At 42.3% G+C, this 24,996-nt stretch overlaps 1 protein-coding gene and 1 pseudogene across 2 annotated transcripts in view; both read left to right on the top strand.

The window, feature by feature from the left end:
* The first annotated feature begins 737 nt into the window (after nucleotides 1-737).
* The window catches only part of GALNT1 (polypeptide N-acetylgalactosaminyltransferase 1), a 481,701-nt gene continuing 457,442 nt past the window's right edge, over nucleotides 738-24,996 (top strand). Inside the window, exon 1 of one of the 2 annotated variants that reach the window (XM_073630779.1) lies at nucleotides 738-945. The gene's annotated coding sequence lies outside the window, so the exon portion shown is untranslated. The remainder of the gene's footprint in view (nucleotides 946-24,996) is intronic. The other variant, XM_073630780.1, reaches the window with a different exon arrangement.
* LOC141146370 (5S ribosomal RNA) lies at nucleotides 11,713-11,831 on the top strand (annotated as a pseudogene).

Raw genomic sequence — 24,996 nt, 5'->3', positions numbered from 1 at the left:
CCTCATCAGTGTCACCAATTAGTGTCCCCTCATCAGTGTTACCTACTAGTGTCCCCTCATCAGTGTCACCAATTAGTGTCCCCTCATCAGTGTTACCTACTAGTGTCCCCTCATCAGTGTCACCTATTAGTGCCTCCTCATCAGTGGAGAAAAATTACTTGTTTGCAAAATTTTATAACAAACTCTGAAAAACGTTTTTGTTTTTCCAAATGTTCGGTCTTTTTTCATTTATTTAGCAAAAAAAATAAAAACCCCTGTAGTGAACAAATACCACCAAAAGAAAGTTCTATTTGTGTGCAAAATATCATGTGGGTACAGTGTTGCATGACCGGGCAATGGTCAAAGTGTGACAAAGCTGAAAGCTGATCTGGGCAGGAAGGGGGTGGATGTACCCAGTAGGCAAGTGGTTCATTTGATTTCTTTCCCTCAGACCCCCCCCATCACACTAGCGGGGATACCATAGTCAGCCAAAAGGCTAGAATGCAGGCGGAGCGCCCCTACTGGTTACTAATGAAAACACATAGTGTAGGCAGTAGGCCCAGAAAGCATTATGGGGGTTTTACATGTCAGCACACAGGAGCTTAAGGAAGAGCACACAAGAGATGAGTACACAGAGGAAGGCAGATGATAAACTCTTCTAACACACAAACTTCCAGACACCTCTGGCCATTTTGAACGCTCCCGCCCGCTCAGTCCGTGCATTGCAGCAGAAGCGGGTCACATGACCCGGTGATGTACGAGCTGAGCCCGATCACGTGACTGTGATGTCACTGCCTGACTTTCCCATTTGCAGCCGAGCGATGCGTTGCTAAGTCGGGCGGAGGTAGTGTGTCCTGTAGGGCGCTCCGTACACGGTCAGGGACGGGAAGGAGATCACACAGCATTATACACACGTATGGAGGTGACTGACCGGAGCATGGCGGAGCGGAGGAGACACGGTGACAGGTGAGAGGAGCCCTCACTGTGTATAATCACCTCTTTGTCCTGGAATGACTGCGACATGACACCGGAGGAACTACAAGTAGCAGCGTGCCCGTGTGTAGAGCCGTGCCATAGAACACAGAGGCACATTGTGGAGCAGCCTCCTATCTATTGTAGAGTCCAGAGCAGGCAGGCAGGGTTTGGTGTGATAACGGTTCAGAAAACTTTGGTGATTCCTGATGTTCTAGGCTGACCAGGGATCTCTTCTATGGATGTGGACAATGCAGCTCCTCACACCTGGATCTGGACACCCCCCAACTCTCTGCTTCTAAAGAACACTTGATTTACTAAAGGCAGACAGGGCTGCTCACTTCAAGAGGGAATTGTCACTTTGTGTAATACTGACTCCCATCATTCAGTCCTGTGACAGAATGTGGACTGACCTGTAAATTCCATAGGTTGGAGTACAGGACACAGGCTGGATGGTCATAGAACCTGAGTGATGGGTTGATACCTTCAGGGGTTAACGAAGATCCAACTTGTGTCCAGCACTGTAGTCCCCAGAATAAGCTTTATTCAGCGATCACATCATAGTTCCAGAAGTGATATTTCGGAGCCTGGTAGGTTCTCTGTCCCATGTCACATACCTGATGAAGGGGTCCTGCAAGACTCTGAAATCTCACTTCTGTAACTATGATGTGATCCCTGAATAAAGCTTTGGACCTGTTCTAGAGATCCTTGCTGTGCTGCTGACATTTTCTGCTTCAAAATGTTTCCAGCTGCAGCACCCACTGACATCTACATTGGTAATATTGTGTTTGAATCCCTGTATTCCAACATATGGAATTTCCAGGTAAGTCCAAATTCCTTTTATCTTAAAAGAGAATGATGTGTTTTTTTTTTTTCCCCATAATCATACTTGCCTAAGTGGATGCAGTATCGCTCCGATGCTGCCTCTGCACTGAGAACCAAGTGATCGAACATCGCCGATGGCTCAGTTCTCTCACCTCCCTGAGCAGAGAGCTGCTGACTGTCAATCAGCAACTCTCCTCTCTGCTCCTCCACGCTCATTGGAGCCCTGAGTTGTGGTGGGGTGGGGTGTGGCCGTCTTGGGCTCTCAGCAGCTCGCTGAGACGGCCATCAGTCCAGGTACCTGGTGGATCCAGACTATTGTCGTAATGATGCAGTGCCTAGACTTATTCCTGTGACGTCAGTGGACTTCAGTCCGCTCTCTGCTGGAAACAGGTCACAGGAGTGCAAAACAAACTTCACTCCTGTGACCTATAGGAGAAGCCCTGCCAAACAAGCTCACACTGGACTTCTCCTTTATTCAAACCATACAGGACACAGGCTAAATATGCATAGATTTTGGGTGATCGTCTGCTGCCTTCAAGGTCTATGAATAACCAGCCTGTGTCTTGTACTGTATGATTAAAGTGGTTCTGAAGGCTCAAGGTTTTTTACCGTCATGCATTCTATGCATGAAAGTGAAAAACCTTCTCTGTGCAGCAGCCCCTCCTAATACTTACCTGAGCCCCATCACAATCCAGCAATGTCCACGGGAGTCTTGGCTCTCCAGGGACTCTGCCTCTTCATTGGCTGAGACCTCAGCAGGAGCCATTGACTCTCGCTGTTGTCAATCACAGCCAATGAGAGGAGAGAGGGGATGGGGGGCCAAGCTGTGGCTCTGTGTGTGAATGAACACGCAGAGCAGCAGGCCTGCTTGGGTGCCCCATTACAAGCTGTTTGCTCTGGGAGCACTTAGCAGGTGGGAGGGGCAAGGAGCACAGGTGGGGGACCTGAGAAGAGGAGGATCAGGGCTGCTCTGTGCAAAACCATTACACAGAGCGGGTAAGTATGACATGTTTGTTATTAAGAACTTTTTTTTTAACTTTAAAATATTTAACATAAAAGGAACATTGGGTTGCCTGTAAAGTCCATATCTTGTAGTACAGGACACTGGCTGGTTATTCATTGACCCTGCAGGTAGCAGACTACAACCTAGGGCAGTGATGGTGAACCTTGGCACCCCAGATGTTTTAGAACTACATTTCCCATGATGCTCTGCAGTATAGTGGAGCATTATGGAAAATGTAGTTCGAAAATATCTGGGGTGCCTAGGTTCGCTATCACTGACCTAGGGCCTGAGAATATTTAGCCTGTGTACTGTACTCCAACATGTCCAATTTACAGGTAAGTCTAATTTCCTTTTTATGATTATCGAACTGTACAGAACAAAGGCTGAATTTTCATAGACCTAGGGTAGGCTGCTACAATCGGGGTCTATGAATATCCAGCCCGTGCTTTTTTTTATGTTGCACTTGATTGGGTATTTTTTGCAAAGCACATTTTTGCCACATTCACTAAGCTAAAGAAAAAATCCCCTGCAAAGTGAACAGCCTTAGTAAATCAACCCCTCTAGGGTGCCAAAGCAGACCTTTATATTGTGCATATCAGTCATTTTTAGTTTTGCAAATTCAGTTTCTCCTGATATAAGATTAGTATAACTTTGAATAAATATATAGGCCTTTTGCAATATTGTTTATTCATACGGATGAGCTTGGATGTGTTTGGATCCTAGTCAGGACCCACCAGAGTAATCCATTAGGAAGCTGTCATTGTACTGGGTAAATCTGCTGCCAGGGCATTCCCCACTCTGCATTCACACCTACAGTATTCAAGGGGTTTGTATACATGTTATTGAGGAGTGGGGGATGCCTCAGTTGTCTAAAATTGGCCCAGGACAGATGACATCTTCCTCGTGGGATCACTTAGGTGGGTTCGGACTAGAGTCCAAACACATCCAAGCTCATCCCTATTTTTTTATATATATTATATATATATATATATATATATATATATATATATATATATATGATCTTGGTGGTAGTAGGGGTATGAGTTAAAACAAAACACCAGAGTTTTGTTATATAAAGCCCTTGTGTGTACACACCTAAAATTGTTCATCTTTTAGTTGGCAGTGTTTCAGTCAATATGTATATACGCAAGTCCCATGCCCCTGTGTTCAGATCGTGAAAAAATAAAATGCTGCATGACTACAAATGTGGCATTTTTTTTGCCCGTGTGCGAGAAGCCTTACTCTGTACATTTTTGAGAGGCTTTGTTTCGTAATATAGATTAGTTTCCTCTTTCTTCTGTTGTAAAGAACTTTGTCTTCCGCCTGTTAGCAATGGTTTCAGCGATGGTTCACTTGTGAATCATGTTTAATGGCAAGCAGTAAATATGCTTTCTGAACAGGACTTGGAAAAGGAAAGCTGGCTGCTTGTTGTGCTGTATGAAGACTTGAAGGTTTTATTTCAAACCAGAATGAGTATTGTTACTAACTTTCATGTCATTTGTTTCTGTCTCCTCACTTTTAGATCATGTTGTTGGTGCTTGATTTAATATCTGTTTAGATATTCTAGTTCATGTAGTGCAGTTCTAACAGGGCCTTGCATATTTGTGTGCCCTGATCAGCAGAAGGTCTTGTGTACATGAACATCTGTAAACTAGGTTTCAGCCATGATCCCCCGGCTCCTTAAAGGCAGTGTAAATACCAATGGAACCCTGACGGGGTAGGGCACACTAGTGTTATTTCTGCTTTCAGGCTGCAATCGGTTTTTATGAATGCAGCTTTTATTTCAAGCACATTCCACTGCTGTTTTTAATTCATTTGTTGTAAACGCAAAAGCATTGCCCATGCATCTGAAATGCATTTGCTGCCATTGTTGTGCATCCAGTGCTTTCTTTCTCCACTTCTTCTGAAATTAAATGGCACTAATATTAAAAACCAAACTTTAACAAAAATAATAAAACTCTCAAACTCTGCATCTTAAACTTGCAGGCATTGTTTTGCTAATCTAAAAGGATTCTTCTACCTGAAACAATTTGCAGCATCCATGTATACAAGCCCTAAATTGCTGAGAGATCAGTGCATGTAGCTCAGGGAAGATGTGAAATGTGATTTCAATTGCCAGAGCCATCACACTTTATAGGCAGGAAACCTGAAGATCATTTGTGTCCCTGCCCCCAATGTCATGCTGAAATGATGTACAGCTCATGTAGCTGCATTGAATCTAGGCAGATTCCTCTTGTACAGGGTTAAATGAGAGGTTTACACATGTGGAACAGAAGTCATTGATATGGGGGAGTTGGGTTTACTCGTCGCATTTGCTAACCGTACCAATGACTTGTGTTGTTTATACATACAGCTAACAGATAAAGCTTGATTGCTAAATGTCACAAGGATTTTCCACATGAATTGAACATGGCTTTCTGCTGCAGTTAGGTGTCAGTAAACAATAGTAAGCTGTGCTTTTGTTTGTTGGCAGCTATTAAAGTAAAAGTCTATATATAGTGTTACTGTCACGATTTGGTAATATCCGTAATAATAATTTTGCTGGCAGTCTGCTACTTCTGAAACATCAGTAAAGTGCACATTTTCTGCTAAGCTGTCATATATCTATGATTTATTTTTCTCACAGCTTTTATGATTTCCAGGACAACTCTAGAAGCATCAAGGGTGGTGTGGCTTAGTGAAGTGAATTACTTACCCTTGTGCCCCTGATCCAAGCATCTGTATATTCAATTTGTTGATTTCCAGCTCTTATCACCCTGAGCTGAGATTGAATTTTAGATGTGTGAAGTTCTGTGACTGGGGGAGCGCAGGTGGCAATGCCATACATAAAGGGATGGATTTGTTTCTGAACAGTCACACGGCTGATCCTCCTTTTTAATTCACATGCACATCCACTGGCTGATGAACGTTAGGAAATTCCCTATTACTATCTGCAGTGCAAGTTTATGCATTTCTATTCCTGCAAATATATTGAAAATTGTAGCAGACTTTCTAGCCAGCATACCCTTTGTAGGGTCATGGCTGGTCTCTAAAAGACTACCAGTGTAATTGCTTTGTGGAAACATTGAAACTGATGCATGACCTCACCAAATATGTTTTGCACTGCGCAACAATCTTGTCCTGTCTATGACAAATTTTGGTTATTAAATTAGTAATTTGGGTGGGGCACTTGTTTAAAAACACTTTGTAAATATATATATATTTTTTTTAAATGATGAAACTTTCAGCAACTGAATTTTCAATGCGTGCTACTGTTAGGACACACAAGTGTTTGTGTGTGTGTTTTTTTTCTTTTCCCCCTACAGTGGGTTTAAACTGCATACATACCATGTGCATCCTTTACATAACAATTTCACAGCAACATACTGGCAGGATAATTGACTTCCTCCCAAAACCGTCCCTAGTGTCCGTTTTGTAGCTGTGTGTCTGAATGTGGTAGAGTCATTAGACTGTAGACTCCTGTAGTGGCAAGGACTGATGTACTATAGGAACTGTGTATTGAGAAATAATAGCAAATTAACAATAGCATTAGTGCCTTATGACAGTCGCAAAGTCTGTGTTGAGTAGCCACTGTGTTGTATATTTAAGAACAGACAGACTAAAAAACATGTATTCATGAAAGCTGAACTCCAGGCAGATATAAAAGACACAAATTAGAAGCACAATAAAAGTATTTGTAAGACAATCTATTTGGTTTTAAATAGAAATGAAAGGCAAAATGTGTGTGTGTGAATATAATATAAAATTTGTGCCCATAAGTTTACATACCCTGGCAGAATTTGATTTCTTGGCCATTTTTCAGAGAATATGAATAACAAAAACTTTTCTTTCACTCATGGTTATGCCCCATTCACACCTGAGTGTAGCATTTTCAGGTAGAAAATCGTGCACTTTTGCCGCAATTTTGTACAGGTCAAAAGGTCACCAATGTAAAAAGCAGAAACGCCCAAATCTGCCTGAGAGAAAAAGAAAAAAGTTCCAGAACTTGTTTGAGCTTCAGGCGTTTTGGAGTGGAGATGTGAACCATCTCCATAGAGAATAATTGATTTTTTTTTTTTGTTTTTTTTTTTGTTTTTTGTTTTTTTTCCCCCTCCAGCGTTTTGTAACTTTAGGCTTCAAGCTACAAAACGCTTGTTCGGCTGAGGTCATTTATTATTACTCAACTGTGTTTACTCTTTTTAAATTACAATAACAGAAGTGACCCAAATGACCCTGATCAAAAGTTTACATACCCCAGTTCTTAATACTGTGTATTGTCCCCTTTAACATCAATGACAGCTTGAAGTCTTTTGTGGTGTTTGTGGATGAGGCTCTTTATCTTCTCAGATGGTAAAGCTGCCCATTCCTATTGGCAAAAAGCCTCCAGTTCCTGGAAATTCTTGGGCTGTCTTGCATGAACTGCATGTTTGAGATCTCCCCAGAGTGGCTTAATAATATTGAGGTCAGGAGACCTAGATAGCCACTCCAGAACCTTCACTTTAGTCTACTGTAGCCAATGACAGGTCGACTTGGCTTTGTGTTTTGTATCATTGTCATGTTGGAATGAGGCTTGTCTCTGTGCTGTTTGGCGTATTGTAAGCGGGATACTTTGTGACATTTGCATAGTAATGTCTTTCTTCTGGTGACTCAATCATGCAGCTCATCTTTCTTCAAGTGCCTCCTTATTGTGCATCTTGTAACAGCCACACCACATGTTTTCAGAGTCCTGTATTTCACCTGAAGTTATTTGTGGGTTTTCCTTTGTACCCCGAACAATTTTCCTGACCGTTGTGGCTGAAATTTTAGTTGGTCTACCTGACCGTGGTTTGGTTTCAACAGAACCCCTCATTTTCCACTTCTTGATTAGAGTTTGAACACTGCTGATTGGCATTCTCAATTCCTTGGATACCTTCTTCCTTTTTTTTTTTTTTTTTTTAATATCCCTTTCCTGTTTTATACACTTCAACTACCTTTTCCTGCAGATCCTTTGACAATTCTTTTACACACACACACACTACAAGCAAACAGATCACAGGTGAGGATGGTTACCTTTTTAATAGCCATGCAAGCCCCTTTGTGTCAACTTGTGTGCATGTTATCAGGCCAAAATCACCAGGGTATGTAAACTTTTGTAGGGCTGAAACAACTAATCGTTAACAAATCGATTGTGAAAATAGTGATTAATTTCATAATCGATTAATCGGCCAGTAACATAATGGGGTTAAAACAAAACTAAAATTAGCCTTTTATAGTACAAAAAGAACAAATAATCGCTACTGTAAATATTACTTTCACAGGTCTACAGTGAAAAAAAAAAAGGAACCCCTTACAGTAGCGGTTATCTGCTTATTTTTTTTTGTACTATAAAAGGCTAATTTTAGTTTTTTTTAACCCCATTATGTTACTAAACTTCTTAGAACTGGTTCACATCTATGTGTTTTTTGGTCTTTTTTGCAGAAACGCTACAGTTCATTTACATGGTTTCCTATGGGACACATTCACATATGTGCTTTTTTCAGCCGCTGCGTATTTGGAAAGGGTCAGGGACTTTTTTTTTTTTTAACGCAAAACAGTGCTTTTTTGGTTCAATATACTTCAATGGAGAAGCTGCAGAAAAGCATTTATGTGTTTTTGCAGCAATTTGTGTTTGTGTTTTTTTTAATCTGCCCAACAACAAATTGGCCAAAAAAATGCAAAAATGCAAATCGCAGCAAAATCAAAACGCACTGCAGAAACAGATCAATAGCAAACTGCATAGGTGTGAACCGAGCCTTATGCTGGTCACATATCACTGTAAACAAATTGGATATTTTTTTATTTTTTTTTTCTCAGCACCTACTGTATATCTGCTGTATTCATTTTTCACTTCCTCCTCCCTGGCCGCGGCCCATCGCATCATTTCCTGTTTGCAATGCCTTCTGGGAAGGGGCGACAACTTCCTCTGAAACTGTCGTTGCTATGGAAACCTGACCTGAAACCTATTACACTGCTTGTGCTGCACTGAGCATGTGTGAGATCTGCAAGGATGCGATCCAGGAAGAAATACAGTCTGGCTTCAGATGCCCACACTTAAGATGGCCACGGCCTGCTGTAAGTTTATAAAATAACAAACTACTGCTATAAACTAACAAATCAGACCTTAGTTTACAGACCAACTTTACTAGGATACATTAAGCTTTGTGTATTATAGGGGTATTTTTATTTAAAAAGTATAATTTCGGCCGGAACACCACTTTAAGAATAAATTGCCTTTTTTTTAAACTACATATTAACTAAATTATACACCACACTTTTTTTTTTTTTTTTTTAGGTTATTAACCAATTAATCGATTAATCGAAACAATAATCGGCCAACTAATCGATAATGAAAATAATCGTTAGTTGCAGCCCTTAACTTTTGATCAGGGTCATTTTGGTAGTTTCTGTTGTGATTATGATTTTAAAGAGTAAACACAGTTAACTGGTAATAAATGGCTTTAGCCAAACACTATCCATGAGTGAAAAAATGTTTGTGTGATCATTCATTTTCTCTGAAAAATGGCAAAGAAACCGTAAATACTGCCAGGGTATGTAAACTTATGAGCACAACTGTGTGTGTGTGTGTGTGTGTGTGTGTAATATATCTCTCTCTACCTCTCTCTCTCTCTCTCTCTATCTATCTATCTATCTGTCCCCCTTTTTTTATTTTTTGGGTGGAGAAACAGCTGTACACTGATTATGGGGGCGGAGGTGTGATCATTGGAGGACAGGCAGCCCTACCCAACAGCCAGAAAGCTGAACACACTGAGATCAATGTGCTCTCCTGCGTGGTTAGTTTGAAATAGGAAAGTTGGATTTATTTTCATACATCAGGGGACACAGAGCCATAGTAATTACTATGTGGTTATAGGCCACCTTCAGGTGATGGACACTGGCACACCCTAAGACAAAAAAGTGCACTCCCTCTATAACCCCTCCCTCTACTCGGAGTACCTCAGTTTTTTCGCCAGTGTCTAAGTGTTGGTCACGGAGTTAAGATGTGCTGAGCTCCTCTGGGGCTAGCTATGCAGACTGATCCGAAAAAAACGAGTTTTTTGCCTGTGAACGCTTCTCTTTTGAGGGCTGGACCCCGGAATCCAGTACTTTTTGGTATTAAGGCCATAAGGTTTACTGCCGGTGGTGCTATTGCAGGTCCAGGATTATGGGTTTCCTCGAGGATCCCCAGCTCCTGAAGGTTTAACAGAACCCACCGTGAAGGGTGAAGATTGGGTCTGTTGGTTTACCACAGAAAACCCAGCGGCGGGAAAGGTAAGTGGAGTTTTTCGAATACATTTTTTAAAATTTTCTTATGAATATTCTCCTTTAAAGTAAATGTTGTTATGCCTAAGTGTCACCACTGGGGGCTGCATGGAGCACGTACCTTCTCATGCGTTGCTCAGAGATCACGCTGTGTCACAGAAACAGCAGACACTTTTTCTCCAGCCAGCAGGCAGACCTCCGGTAAGTTTGGGGGTTTTTTCTTCTTACCGACACCCCCACCTGGGCTGAACTCTTCCCCTCTTCATGAGGCTGAGTATAAGTACTGAACACAATCGGGAATGCCGTATTCTTTCACCTTCTCGGCGGCGGCTTCCAGGTCTTCTTCCACGCCATCCCTCCCTCACAAGCCGATCCCGTTGTATCTGAGGCTCATGCTTGCGCGGGAAAACTCTTTTTGAAAGAGAAAGGAGGTGGGGGTGCGATGCAAGGTGGGGGCGAGTCTTAGTGCGGCGTTGGCTTCCTCCATCGAGGCAGTGTGTTTTTAAAAAAAAAAAAAAACTCCATTTGTGCTGGCTGCAAAATTGTTAGGGAGACATAAGAGCAAAGAGGAGCATGAAAGAGGTTGGCGACACAGGCATTTCCTGCTTAACACATTTACTATTTGCATGAGGTTGAGCATTAATAGCAGCAGCAGTGGCTGGACTATTGCTCAAGCAGCAAATGCGATTTCTTCTGATAGTACCTCTGCTTTGTGCATCGGGCTAAGGTCAGAAGGGGGGTTAAAACACTCCCAAAATAGAGCTAAAAGGGCCCCCCTCAAGCTCTGGAAAGCCTACTTATCTCTACAAATGGCATCCTCCCCTGAGAGGGAGTGGCTGGTCAGAATGAGCATCGGGGCCATGAAATGTTTGCAACTGTTTTCAACACTGCAGCCCCTGTGTATTTTACCAAAATATCTTTTTTTCCCTCAGCCATGATGGGAAAAAAAAAAAAAAAGTTTTGCAACTTTAATCGCACAGGTTCACTTCCATTGCCCAGGACCCTCAAACTGAGGAACTAGGGGCGGGAGAAGACAAATCCCCTCAGGGGACCGTGGTGAGGCTTATGACTCCTCTTTTGAGGTGTCAAATGTGGAAGAATCAGCTGATTTCAATCTTAAGATTGATGGTGCAATTTCTTGCTGTATGGTCCGCTCCACATTTATGCTCCCTTAACTGAGTGTTTGGGTTCGCTAAAGCCTCCTCAAACTGTGCACGCCTTTTCCCTTCCATTTATTGTTGGAAAAAGCTTTTTTGTATCTGAGAGGATCACCCAGATAAAAACTTTTTTAGGAGGAAAAATAATGTTTTACACTTTATCCTATGGTGGAGGAAATTCACAGTTAATTCTGCTATATCCTCTGTGAATGAGAGCTTTTGTTCGGCAGACAGTGCTCAAATGCTTAGGCCTCCAACGGATAAAATGTTGGAACTCCTGTTTAAAAAGAAAAAAAAAACACCTTTTTCTCTGGTAGATTGAGCAGCCTGCGCTGACAGTAATTGCTTAATCATTGTGAGGCCAGTTTAACAGGTGTTCAGGTATCCTGCTCAGCAGGCCCAGGATCTGGCAGCTTTATGTTTGCAATAATTGCTTTGTGAGTTTCTATTGTAGAATCTCCACAAGGTCCTCATGCAGGTGCTTGCTTATAAACTAGCCAAACGCACAACTGCTAAGATACCTACGGCCACATCACCCTAAAAGCACCCGATCTCGTCTGATCTCCGAGGCTAAGCAGGGTCAGGCCTGGTTAGTACCTGTATGGGAGGCCGCCTGGGAATACCAGGTGCTATACACCGTTCTGTGCACATTGTTGCTAACACACACAGCTAAACACATGAGTGCGGGAACGCACGTCAGCGGAGGAGAAACTTTCTTTCACCATGCAGAAGCTCCTGGCTAGTCTTGCTTTTGCGGTGAAACAGCTATTTGAGAATGTTTTGGATTATTCATCCAAAGAAATTCTTGTGGGAAAAGTACCCCCTTTTGTCATTTAAGCAAAGGTGTAAATATATTTTCATTTTTAAAGCTCCTTCTTTTGTGCCAGGGGAATCGGCCTCCAGGCAGTCACGATGGCTTCCGCCGTCAGGTTCAAAAGGTAATCCTCAGAATTAACCCCAGGGACAAAAGAGGTCTTGGAGGAGGAAACCTACAAGATACTGAAGCCTCCTTATGAGGAGGCGTCCCGCTCGCTCAATAGGGGGAATTCTTCTGCAGTTCTCAAGGATCTGACAGGAAGATGAATAGGGGACTTCCTCAATAGCTCCAAGGTACAAGCTGGAGTTCCAAGAGTTCTCGTCTCCTTGTTTTTTTTCTCAGATCAAAACGTTCCTAAGGATCCAGAGAAAAGGAAGTCTTTCTCTCAAGCATTGGACCATTTTTTTTTCTTTTTTTTTTTTTGGCAAAAGTGGTCATGGTGGTCCCCATGTAAGAGCAGAGATTAGGGTTTGTGGTTAGATCCAGAATGTCCATTTGGATTTAAACTCCTTTTTTTTTTTTTCGCATGGAGTCTATCTGATCAGTAGTTTCCTTCCTACAAGGGGGAGAACTTCTGGTGTCGATCGACATCAAGGATGCTTATCTCCATGTGCCGATCTTCCCCGCTCACCAGAAATTTCTACAATTCGAGGTAGAAAATCTTCATTTCCAGTTTGTAGCTCTACTTTTTCGGGCTAGCTACTGCACCTTGAGTGTTTATAAAGATCCTGGCTCCTCCTTTAGCCAGGTTAAGGGCTCAAAGTATAACGATACCAGCCTGCTTAGACGATCTACTCTCGATAGATCAATCGCTAGCCCATTTAAACCAAAGTCTGGTCACCGCAGTCAGCTACCTGGAATACTTTAGGTTGGATCCTCAACCTAGAAAAATCCTCCTTAAAACCAACAAGGAGATTGCAGTACTTAGGGCTGATCATAGATACAGTCCAGAAAAGGGTATTTTTGCCCCAGGAAAGAATCGGTTCCTTAAAGGAACTGATTCAGTTGGTCAAAGCTAAGGATGAGCTTTGAGTTCGTCTCGAACATAGGCTGTTCGCAAGTTCGCCGAACAGCGAACAATTTGGGGTGTTTGCAAATTCGAAAGCCACGAAACACCCTTTAAAAGTCTATGGGAGAAATCAAAAGTGCTAATTTTAAAGGCTTACAGTTGCAATAAAAAGTATGTGAACCCTTTTGGAAAGATATGGATTTCTGCACAAATTGGTCATAAAATGTGATCTGATCTACATCTAAGTCACAACAATAGACGATCACAGTCTGCTTAAACTAACAACACACAAAGAATTAAATGTTACCATGTTTTTATTGAACACACCATGTAAACATTCACAGTACACGTGGAAAAGGTATGTGAACCCTTGGATTTAATAACTAGTTGAACCTCCTTTTGGCAGCAATAACTTCAACCAAACGTTTCCTGTAGTTGCAGATCAGATGTGCACAACGGTCAGGAGCAATTCTTGACCATTCCTCTTTACAGAACTGTTTCAGTTCAGCATTATTCTTGGGATGTCTGGTGTGAATCGCTTTCTTGAGGTCATGCCACAGCATCTCAATCGGGTTGAGGTCAGGACTCTGACTGGGCCACTCCAGAAGGCGTAGTTTCTTCTCTTTAAGCCATTCTGTTGTTGATTTACTTCTATGCTTTGGGTCATTGTCCTGTTGCAACACCCATCTTCTGTTGAGCTTCAGCTGGTGGACAGATGGCCTTAAGTTCTCCTGAAAAATGTCTTGATAAACTTGGGAATTCATTTTTCCTTCAATGATAGCAATCTGTCCAGGCCCTGACACAGCAAAGCAGCCCCAAACCATGATGCCTCCACCACCATACTTCACAGGTGGGATGAGGTTTTGATGTTGGTGTGCTGTGCTTCTTTTTCTCCACACATAGTGTTGTGTGTTTCTTCCAAACAACTCAACTTTGGTTTCATCTGTCCACAGAATATTTTGCCAGTACTGCTGTGGAACATCCAGGTGCTCTGGTGCAATCTGTAAACGTGCAGCAATGTTTTTTTTGGACAGCAGTGACTTCCTCTGTGGTATCCTCCCCATGAAATCCCTTCTTGTTTAGTGTTTTACGCATCGTAGATTCGCTAACAGGGATGTTAGCATATGCCAGAGACTTTTGTAAGTCTTTAGCTGACAATCTAGGATTCTTCTTCACCTCATTGAGCAGTCTGCGCTGTGCTCTTGCAGTCATCTTTACAGGACGCCCACTCCTAGGGAGAGTAGCAGCAGTGCTGAACTTTCTCCATTTATAGACAATTTTTCTTACCGTGGACTGATGAACAGCAAGGCTTTTGGAGATACTTTTATAACCCTTTCCAGCTTTATGCAAGTCAACAATTCTTAATCGTAGGTCTTCTGAGAGCTCTTTTGTGTGAGGCATCATTCACATCAGGCAATGCTTCTTGTGAAAAGCAAACCCAGAACTGGTGTGTGTGTGTGGTTTTTTTTTTTTTTTTATAGGGCATAGCAGCTGTACACCTCCAATCTCATCTCATTGATTGAACTCCAGTTGGCTGACACCTCACTCCAATTAGCTTTTGGAGATCTCATTAGTCTAGGGGTTCACATACTTTTTCCACCTGCACTATGAATGTTTACATGGTGTGTTCAAAAAAACATGGTAACATTTAATTCTTTGTGTGTTTATTAGTTTAAGCAGACTGTGATTTTCTATTGTTGTGACTTAGATGAAGATCAGATCACATTTTATGACCAATTTGTGCAGAAATCCATATAATTCCAAAGGGTTCACATACTTTTTTTATTGCAACTGTATATGCATGGTATTGTCATAAAAAGTGTTTAGGGACCTGGGTACTGCCCCAGGGGACATGGATCAATGCAAAAAACAGTTTCAAAAACGGCCGTTTTTTCGGGAGCAGTGAATTTAATAATGCTTAAAGTGAAACAATAAAAGTGTAATATTCCTTTTAAATTTCGTACCTGGGGGGTGTCTATAGTATGCCTGTAAAGGGGCGCATGTTTCCCGTGTTTAGAACAGTCTGACAGCAAAATGACATTTCAAAGGAAAAAAAGTCACTTAAAACTACTCGCGGCTATATGAATTGTCGGTCCGACAATACACATATAAGTTCATTGATAAAAACGGCATGGGATTTCCCCACAGGGGTACCCTGAACCAAAATTAAAAAAAAAATGGCGTGGGGGTCCCCCTAAATTCCATACCAGGCCCTCCAGGTCTGGTATGGATTTTAAGTGAAACCCAGCGCCAAAAAAAAACAAAATGGCGTGCCCCCCCCCCCCCCCCCAATCCATACCAGACCCTTATCCGAGCACGCAACCTGGCAGGCCGCAGGAAAAGAGGGGGTACGAGAGAGCGGCCCCCCTGAACTGTACCAGGCCACATGCCCTTAACATTGGGAGGGTGCTTTGGGGTCCCCCCCCCCCAAAGCACCTTGTCCCCATGTTGATGAGGACAAGGGCCTCATCCCCACAACCCTTGCCCAGTGGTTGTGGGGGTCTGCGGGCGGGGGGCTTATCGGAATCTGGAAGCCCCTTTAACAAGGGGACCCCCAGATCCCGCCCCCCCCCGTGTGAAATGGTAAGGGGGTACAAAAGTACCCCTACCATTTCACAAAAAAAGTCTCAAAAATGTTAAAAATGACGAGACGGTTTTTGACAATTCCTTTTATTTAAATGCTTTTTCCTTCTTTCTTCTATCTTCCTTCGGTTTCTTCCTCCATCTTTCTTCTTCTTCTGGTTCTTCTTCCAATCCTCTGCTTCTTGCTCCGGTGTTCTCGTCCGGCATCTTCCTCCGATGCGTCTTCTTCCCTTCCTTCTCGGGCCGCTCCGCATCCATGATGGGAGGCTCCCGCTGTCTGACGCTTCTCGTCTTCTAAAGGTTCTTAAATAACGGAGGGCGGGGCCACACGGTGACCCCGCCCCCCTCTGACGCACAGGGACTTGACGGGGACTTCCCTGAGGCTTTCACCGTGACATCAGAGGGGGCGGGGTCACCCGTTACGAAAGCCTCAGGGAAGTCCCCATCAAGTCCCCGTGCGTCAGAGGGGGGCGGGGTCACCAGGTGGCCCCGCCCTCCGTTATTTAAGAACCATCAGAAGACGAGAAGCGTCACACAGCGGGAGCCTCCCTTCATGGATGCGGAGCGGCCCGAGAGCGAAGAAGGGAAGAAGACACCGTGGAGGAAGATGCCGGATGAGAACATCGGAGCAAGAAGCAGAGGATCGAAGGAAGAACCAGAAGATAGAAGAAGCATTTAAATAAAGGAATTGTCAAAAACTGTCTCTTGTCATTTTTAACATTTTTGACACTTTTTTTGTGAAATGGTAGGGGTACCCCCTTACCATTTCACACGGGGGGGCAGGATCTGGGTGTCCCCTTGTTGAAGGGGGCTTCCAGATTCCGATAAGCCCCCCGCCCGCAGACCCCCACAACCACCGAGCAAGGAGTGGGGATGAGGCCCTTGTCCTCCTCAACATGGGGACAAGGTGCTTTGGGGGAACCCCAAAGCACCCTCCCAATGTTGAGGGCATGTGGCCTGGTACGGTTCAGGAGGGGGGGCGCTCTCTCGTCACCCCCCCACTTTTCTTGCGGCCTGCCAGGTTGAGTGCTCGGATAAGGGTCTAGTATGGATTTTTGGGGGGACCCCACGCCATTTTTTTTTTTATTTTGGCGCGGGGTTCCCCTTAATATCCATACCAGACCTAAAGGGACTGTTATGGAATTTAGGGGGACCCCCACGCCATTTAAAAAAAAAAATTGGTTCGGGGTTCCCCTGTGGGGAAATCCCATGCCGTTTTTTTTCAATGAACTTTTATGTGTATTGTCGGACCGACAGTTCATTAATAGCTGCGAGTAGTTTTTAATGACTTTTTCCCTTTTTGAAATGTCATTTTGCTGTCAGACTGTTCTAAACACGGGAAACGTGCGCCCCTTTACAGGCATACTATAGACACCCCCCAGGTACGAAATTTAAAGGAATATTACACTGTTATTTTTTCACTTTAAGCATTATTAAAATCACTACTCCCGAAAAAACTGCCGTTTTTAAAACTTTTTTTTTTTTTTTTTTTTGCATTGATCCATGTCCCCTGGGGCAGGACCCAGGTCCCCAAACACTTTTTATGACGATAAATTGCATATAAGCCTTTAAAATTAGCACTTATTTTATGTTCGAGTCCCATAGACTTGAACGGTGTTCGCATGAATTTTTTGCCTGTTCGCATGTTCTGGTGCGAACCGAACAGGGGGGTGTTCGGCTCATCCCTAGTCAAAACAAAGAAGAATCCTTCTATTCATCTTTGCATGAGTTTATTGGGAAAAATGGTGGCTTCTTTCGAGGCCCTTCCTTATGCGCAGTTTCATTCAAGACTGCTGCAAAACAGTATCCTGTCAACTTGGAACAAGAAGGTCCAAACTTTAGACTTCCCAATGCGTTTATTTGCCAAAGTGTGTCAGAGCCTCAATTGGTGGTTAATATCCAAAAATCTTCAAAAAGAAAAATCCTTTCTTCCGATTACCTGGAAAGTAGTAACAACAGATACCAGCCTTTTGGGCTGGGGAGCAGTCCTGGAAGAAGCGTCTGTCCATGGAAAGTGGTCCAAATCAGAGTTGACCTTGCCCATTGATATTCTAGAAATTCGGGCAGTACGCCTGGCCCTAAAGGCCTGGACGCTCAGACTATGGAATTATCAGGATTCAAACTTATATTCATCACCAAGGGGGCACGAAAAGTCGTCCGGCCCAGAGAGAGGTGAATCATATTCAGTCTTGGGCAGAAAACAACATCCCTTGCCTATCGGCAGTTTTCCTTCCAGGGATGGGGGAATTGGCAGGCAGACTACTTGAGTAGCCAACAATGGTCCCTTCACCCTGACATCTTTCTGTCAATATGCCAAAAATGAGGAGTTCCAGAAGTGGATCTGTTTGCGTCCAGTTTCAACAAAAAGATCGACAACTTTGTGTCAAGGACAAGGGATCCGATGGCATACGGAACAGATGCCTTGGTCTTTCCATGGGATCAGTTTTCACTGATCTATGCGTTCCCTCCTGTTCTGTTCTGCTGCTGCTGCGTCTTCTACGCAGGATCAAGCAAGAGGGAAAGGAGGTGATTCTGGTGGCCCAGGAGATCTTGGTTTGCCGAGATCATCAGGATGGCGGTAGGGGACCCTGCCCCTGTGGCCAGACCTTCTCTCGCAAAGTCCGGTGTTCCATCCTACTAGGGTTGTCCTGATACCGATACTGGTATCGACACCGATACCGAGCATTTGCCCAAGTACTTGTACTCGGGCAAATGTTCCCGATGCATTACCCAATACCTGTACAGTCAGCAGTGATCTGTGCATAGGGGAATTACAAGCTTCTCCCCCTGCGGCTTTCAGCTGCTTTAGTGACATACAGCGGTGATCGGTGCTTGTAACTCCCCCACACGCGATCACTGCTGACTGTCACCTCATCCTCCATGCCCCCTCCGTTCCGCTGTCCCCCTCGGTTCCGCTGACTCTGTCCATTCACATAACTGAAACATTGTAATCTCCTGTGATTACGATGTCTCAGTTTATGAATGGAGAGGAGCCGCTGTCTTCTCTCCATTCATTCTCAGTGCAGCTGAGGCTGCAGAGAAAGGGACTGGGGAATCTCTATCCTCTGTCTCTTTCTCTGTCTCTAAGCGGAGATATCAGGGGCCTGATATCTCACCAAAGCCCCCCAACAGGGCTGATTAAAAAAAAAAAACACACATATTGCAATAAAGAATAAAAAAAAATATTATTGTAAAAAATAATAAATGTAAATAAAGAAACGCACAGACACTGTTTACCCCCTCCCCCTAAAAAAAAAAAAAAAAAAAAAAAAAAAAGAAGCATGAAAAAAAAAAAAACTGTCATGTGACATTAAAAAAAAAAAAAAAGAATCGGTGAGTACTTGAAAAAAAGTATCGGTACTTGTACTCGGTCCTAAAAAAAATGGTATCGGGACAACCCTACATCCTACCTTACAGACGCTAAATTTAACGGTTTGGCTATTGAGACCCACATTCTAAAGGACCGTGGGCTGTCAGCTTCAGTAATTTCTACCTTGGTTAATGCTAGGAAGCCGACCTCCAGAATCAGATATTATAGAGTCTGAAAGGCATATGTCTCCTGGTGTGAATCCAGGGGTTGGCACCCCAGGAAATATATATCATAGGTAGGATCCTTGAGTTTAGGGTTGTCCCGATACCGATACTAGTATCGGTATCGGCACCGATACCGAGCATTTGCCCAAGTACTTGTACTCGGGCAAATGCTCCCGATGCTTCCCCGATACCTAAAAGTCAGCAGTGATCGGCGCGTGGGGGAGATACAAGCTTCTCCCCCAGCGGCTTTCTGCTGCTTTAGTGACACAGCGGTGATCGCTCACCGCTGACTGTCACTGCATTATCCTCCATGCCCCCTCCTTTCCTCTGTGCCTCTCCGCTGTCCCCCTCTGTTCTTCTCTCCTTTTCTGTCCCCCTCCGCTGTCCCCTCCGTTCCTCTTTCCTCCTCTGTGCCTCTCCGCTGTCCCCCCTCCGTTCTCCCCCTCCGTTCCGCCGTCCTCCTCCTCCTTCCTTTGTGAATAGACAGAGTCAGCTGACTCTGTCCATTCACATAACTGAAACATTGTAATCTCTTGTGATTACTATGTGTCAGTTTATGAATGGAGAGGAGCCGCTGTCTTCTCTCCATTCATTCTCAGTGCAGCTGAGGCTGCAGAGAAAGGGACTGGGGAATCTCTATCCTCTGTCTCAAGGGGGAGATATCAGAGGTCTGTTAAGACCCCTAATATCTCACCAAAGCCCCCCAACAGGGCTGATTAAAAAAAAAAACAAAAACAAAAAAAACACATATTGCAATAAAGAATAAAAAAAAATTATTGTAAAAAATAAAAATTGTAAATTTTAAAAAAACAAAACAAAACAAAACAACACACACACACACACACACACACACACACACACACACACACACCGTTCACCCCCCCCCCCCCCCCCAAAAAAAAAAAAAAAAAAACACTGTTAAAAAAAAAATAAAAAAAAACACTGTCATGTGACATAAAAAAAAAAGTATCGGTATTCGGTATCGGCGAGTACTTGAAAAAAAGTATCGGTACTTGTACTCGGTCCTGAAAAAGTGGTATCGGGACAACCCTACTTGAGTTCCTACAGATGGGATCAGTAATGAAGCTGGCCTTGAGCACTATTAAGGGCCAGGTGTCAGCCTTATTAGTGTTTTTTCAACGACCACTTGCTTCACACTCTCGTAACCTTATCCAGGGGGTAACGCGGATTAATCCCCTAGTTAAGTCACCCCTAAACCCTTGGGACTTATATTTAGTCCTGTCGGCTTTACAAAAACAGCCTTTTGAACTGATTCATGATATTCCCTTGATCCTCTTGACGAGGGAAGACGTTTTCTTGGTTGCCATATCTTCTGCAAGGAGAGTATCAGAGTTGGCTGCTCTTTCCTGTAAAGAGCCATATTTGATTATTCATAAGGATAAGGTTGTATTGCGGCCTCATCCTAATTTTCTACCGAAGATAGTGTCAGGTTTTCATTTAAACCAGGATATTGTTCTGCCTTAGTTTTTTCCAGAACCTCGTTCTGTGGAAGAAAAGTCACTACATTCTCTTAAAGTGGTGAGAGCGGTCAAGGTCTATTTAAAAGCGACTGCTCAGATTAAAAAAACAGATGTTTTGTTTGTGTTGCCAGATGGTCCTAAAAGAGGACAGTCGGAGTCTAAATCTACCATTTCTAAATGGATTAGTCAAGTGATTGTTCAAGCTTATGGTTTAAAGAGGAAAATTCCTCCTTTTCATATTAAAGCACACTCCACCAGGGATGTTAGTGCTTCTTGGGCAGTGCATCACCAAGCCTCCATGGCTCAGATCTGCAAGGCTGCAACTCGGTCTTCAATCCAAACATTTACCAGATTCTATCAAGTAGATGTAAAAGGTCATGAGGATATCGCCTTTGGGTGCAGTGTACTGCAGCCTGCAGTATAAGTCCTCCACTCTCTTGGTGCCCTACTTTGTTGTGTCTCCCTCCCTTCAGTTGGCATTGCTGTGGGACATCCTACATAGTAACTACTATGGCTCTGTTTCCCTTGATGTATGAAAAGAAAATAGGGAGGGGCAGGAGGCGGAGCCTAGCAGAGCAGACATGCATTGTTAGAGCTCCACACCACTGAGGAGAGAAGAGAAGGACAAAGCGGAGCCTGCAGGCTCAAAAGGTATCCATTTGAACATTTTTGCCCCAGGGAACAAACTGTGAAAGTTTGGGCAGGAAATATGGTACTGGGAGGAAACCGTGGCAGAAATAAAAATCACCTCACAAAGAGCTCACAGGCACTCACTGCAGCTGAAGCAGCTCCAGTCACCTCACAAGATACAGCATCAGGGCGCTCTCACAGACAGAAAATGTCACAGCAAGACTCTCCATTTGAGTCAGATACAGAACAAATCCTCTCACAAACTTCTCCACAAGCCTCCTCAGTATCCCCAGTAATATTATTACAATTTGAAAAGATGCTTCATAAGGCTTTAAAACAAACATCAGACCAAATAACAAAAAGCCTAACCAAAGAAATAAGAGAGCTGGGAAACCGCACCTCAGCCTTAGAAATAAAAATGGATGAAATTGAAATTACAACCCAAGAAAATATAACAGAATTGGAACAATTAAAAAAAGAGAATTTAATACTTCAAACTAAGCTCGAAGATTACGAAAATAGAGCCAGACGTTCAAACTTGCGCATAAGGGGAATACCTGAAACTGTGACAGACCTGCAATCTACTATTACTGCTCTATTACAAGAACTAAAGCCAGATATCCCTATTGAACGTTTAGAACTGGACAGAGTACACAGAGCCCTCACAGCCAAAAAGAAAGATGGACCCCCACGTGATATAATCACAAAATTTCATTATTACAGAACGAAAGAACAAATACTAATTGCTGCAAGAGAAAAAAAAGAACTTAATTTTCAAGGACACAATTATCAAATTTTTGCTGACTTATCCCAACTTACTATTACTAAAAGACGATCCATGAAACCCCAACTAATGGAACTGCAACGCCACAACATTATGTATCAATGGGGCTTCCCCTTTTCAGTCAGATTTAACTACCAAGGTACAATTTACAGAAGCAGATCAGCAGATGAACTACAACAAACCCTTTTAAAATTAAATCTGACAGAACCCACAAGCAGCAACACTCCCACATGCAGAAGAATGGCGTCATCTTCACCTTCAGGCAGCACCCAGAAAATTTCAGAACAAAATGGGAATCATCATTCTCACAAAAGAGGCCGTTATGCCACATCATCCATGGACCAAGAAGATTCAATGGACTGACATCCTAATTCATGATATCTCTTCATTTATTATACTAAGAGATGGTTCTCTATAAAAAACCTATATTTATAACTGAATGTAACTGCATTCTGATAGTCACACACTGTATGGGATCATGTTACATTCCAGTTATATTTCTTATTACTTCTGATTCATATAGCCTTAGAATATATAAGTGAAATAAGGAAATTCTTGTTCAGTTATATATTATCAGGTAATAACAATAGATTTATTACTTTTTAGGACAAACATGTTCAATAATCCAGAAGTAATGGAAGCTTTTTCTTTCTTTTCTTAAAACAAATATATTATTACCTAACTAGTTCCTAGAATTATGTTTTTGTTTATTCTAATCTGAAGCAATACAACCTCAATTTTATGAGTTAACATATCTAAACAGTTACATATGAATAAAATATGTAATTGTTTACTCTAAAAGGGTTAAAATCCCAAAATAATTCAAACTATCTTCATCAATACCAAAGTTATTAACAGTACCTTTCTAACTGAATTATTTAGCCTAGGGCAAGACTAACCATATACAACCACCCTGGAATAAATAATTTCAACAAAAACTATATTCTGCACTCCAATTAATGAAACATCATTTTGATGTCTTTTGACATAGCACTTCTCTCCTGTAAGCTGAAGATCCGTGTACCCCCATTAGCCCTCCTCATTCTCCCAACCATATTATGTGGGAGTGTGACGAAGGCACTTATTCCCCTGAGAGAGATATTTATTCTCTTTCATGGGTAAATTGTGATTACTTGCAAAAAATAATTTATACAATGTATCATCTAATCTCATATGTTTTTTGTTTACTCTTTACTCCAGAATTCACTGGTTTCTTTTCTATCTATTCATCTCTTCAGTCCACACAGGTTGATCTGCGCAGTCAGCTCTGCATAACAAAAAGTAAGTCAAAACTATTTGATCTATTGCCATGGCACCACTGAATATACTTTCCCTGACTGTTCAGGGAATAAATGTCCCTCAAAAAAGGACCAAAGCCTTCCGTACTTTCCATAACAAGAAGGCTCACATAGTATGCCTCCAAGAAACACACTTCACCAAAGATTCTACTCCAAAATATATTTCTCCTTTTTATCAACAAATTTACACGGCTTCTGCCTGTACCAAGCAAAGGGGAACTCTAATTGCATTTCACCGATCCACACCATTCACCTTATCATCAGAAATTAAAGACCCAGAAGGTAGATACCTGATACTCATGGGTTATATAATGGATACAGCAATCACGGTGATTTCCTACTACGCTCCTAACAAACAACCTACACCATTCCTCTCACATATATTACAAGTGATTAATACACACAAAATAGGAACAGTGATAATGTGTGGGGATTCGAACCAGGTCCTCCTCCCATTTCTAGATAAATCACCTTTTACACCATCCAAAATAACCTCTAGATTACCTTTTTCTCAACTTCTTTCCAAATACAATCTAGTAGATTCATGGAGAGAAAGTAACCCAATGAAAAAGAAATTCACTTATTTCTCGCACCCTCATCAAACCTTCACCAGAATAGATCATATTTTTCTAACAATAGGAATGATACCAGAAATTATTGCATCAGATATAATTCCGATTCCGTGGTCTGACCATAATGCAGTATACACTACTATAGCCTCAGCCATACCAAAAGCGCATGACCCAACGTGGTACTTACCGGACATAATGCTCAAACACCCACTACATCAGATGGCCATTGAACAAGCTTTAAAGGAATACATATCAATTAATAATACAACAGACATCTCCCCAATAACACTGTGGGAAGCTCATAAGCCTGTCTTGCGTGGTACAATACAAAGACAAATGGCACTATTTAAACGGGAACGCAAAAATCTAGCAAAAAAACTAGAACTCCATTTTAATGCAGCCTACATATCATTTCAAGATAATCCATCTCAGAGTACAAAATCTCATCTGGAAAAATCTAGATTGGAATACGATCTATTTCTCACTGAGTCAGTTGATAAATCCCTCAAACGCTCCAAACACAATTTCTACATGAATACAAACAAACCAGGTACATATTTGGCTCGGGCATTAAATTCAACTAACAAATCTTTCAAACCAATACGTTTGAAATTATCAAAAAATGTTTACACTTGTAATCCAGTTAAAATAGTCCATAAATTTCACTCACATCTCGCAACTTTATACAAGACAAACAATGAATTTAATCCTACAGAAGCTGAATCCTTCTTCTCAAAAATAACCTTACCTGAGTTATCTCAGAATCAAAAAAGCAGTTTGGATGAGCCTATAACTATAGATGAAGTTGCTAATGCCATAAAAGACCTAAAACTTAACAAAAGACCAGGCCCAGATGGCTACTCGGCTTTATACTATAAAACATTCTCAGAAATACTCTCTCCCATTCTCACTGAAACTTTTAACAAACTTCTAGATGGACATTCTTTTCGGCAAGAAACACTAATGGCAATTGTTTGTATGATCCCAAAACCCCTTTCTGATGATACTTCCTGTGTGAATTATCGGCCTATCTCTCTGTTAAACCTCGATATTAAATTATTAGCAAAAATAATAGCAAAACGCCTCAATAGCATT

The sequence above is a fragment of the Aquarana catesbeiana genome, linkage group LG05 (genome assembly GCF_042186555.1).
Source record: "Aquarana catesbeiana isolate 2022-GZ linkage group LG05, ASM4218655v1, whole genome shotgun sequence".
In the NCBI taxonomy this organism is placed as follows: domain Eukaryota; kingdom Metazoa; phylum Chordata; class Amphibia; order Anura; family Ranidae; genus Aquarana; species Aquarana catesbeiana.
Note: the sequence above shows the minus strand (reverse complement) of the source record. Positions and strands in the feature narration are given on the sequence as shown.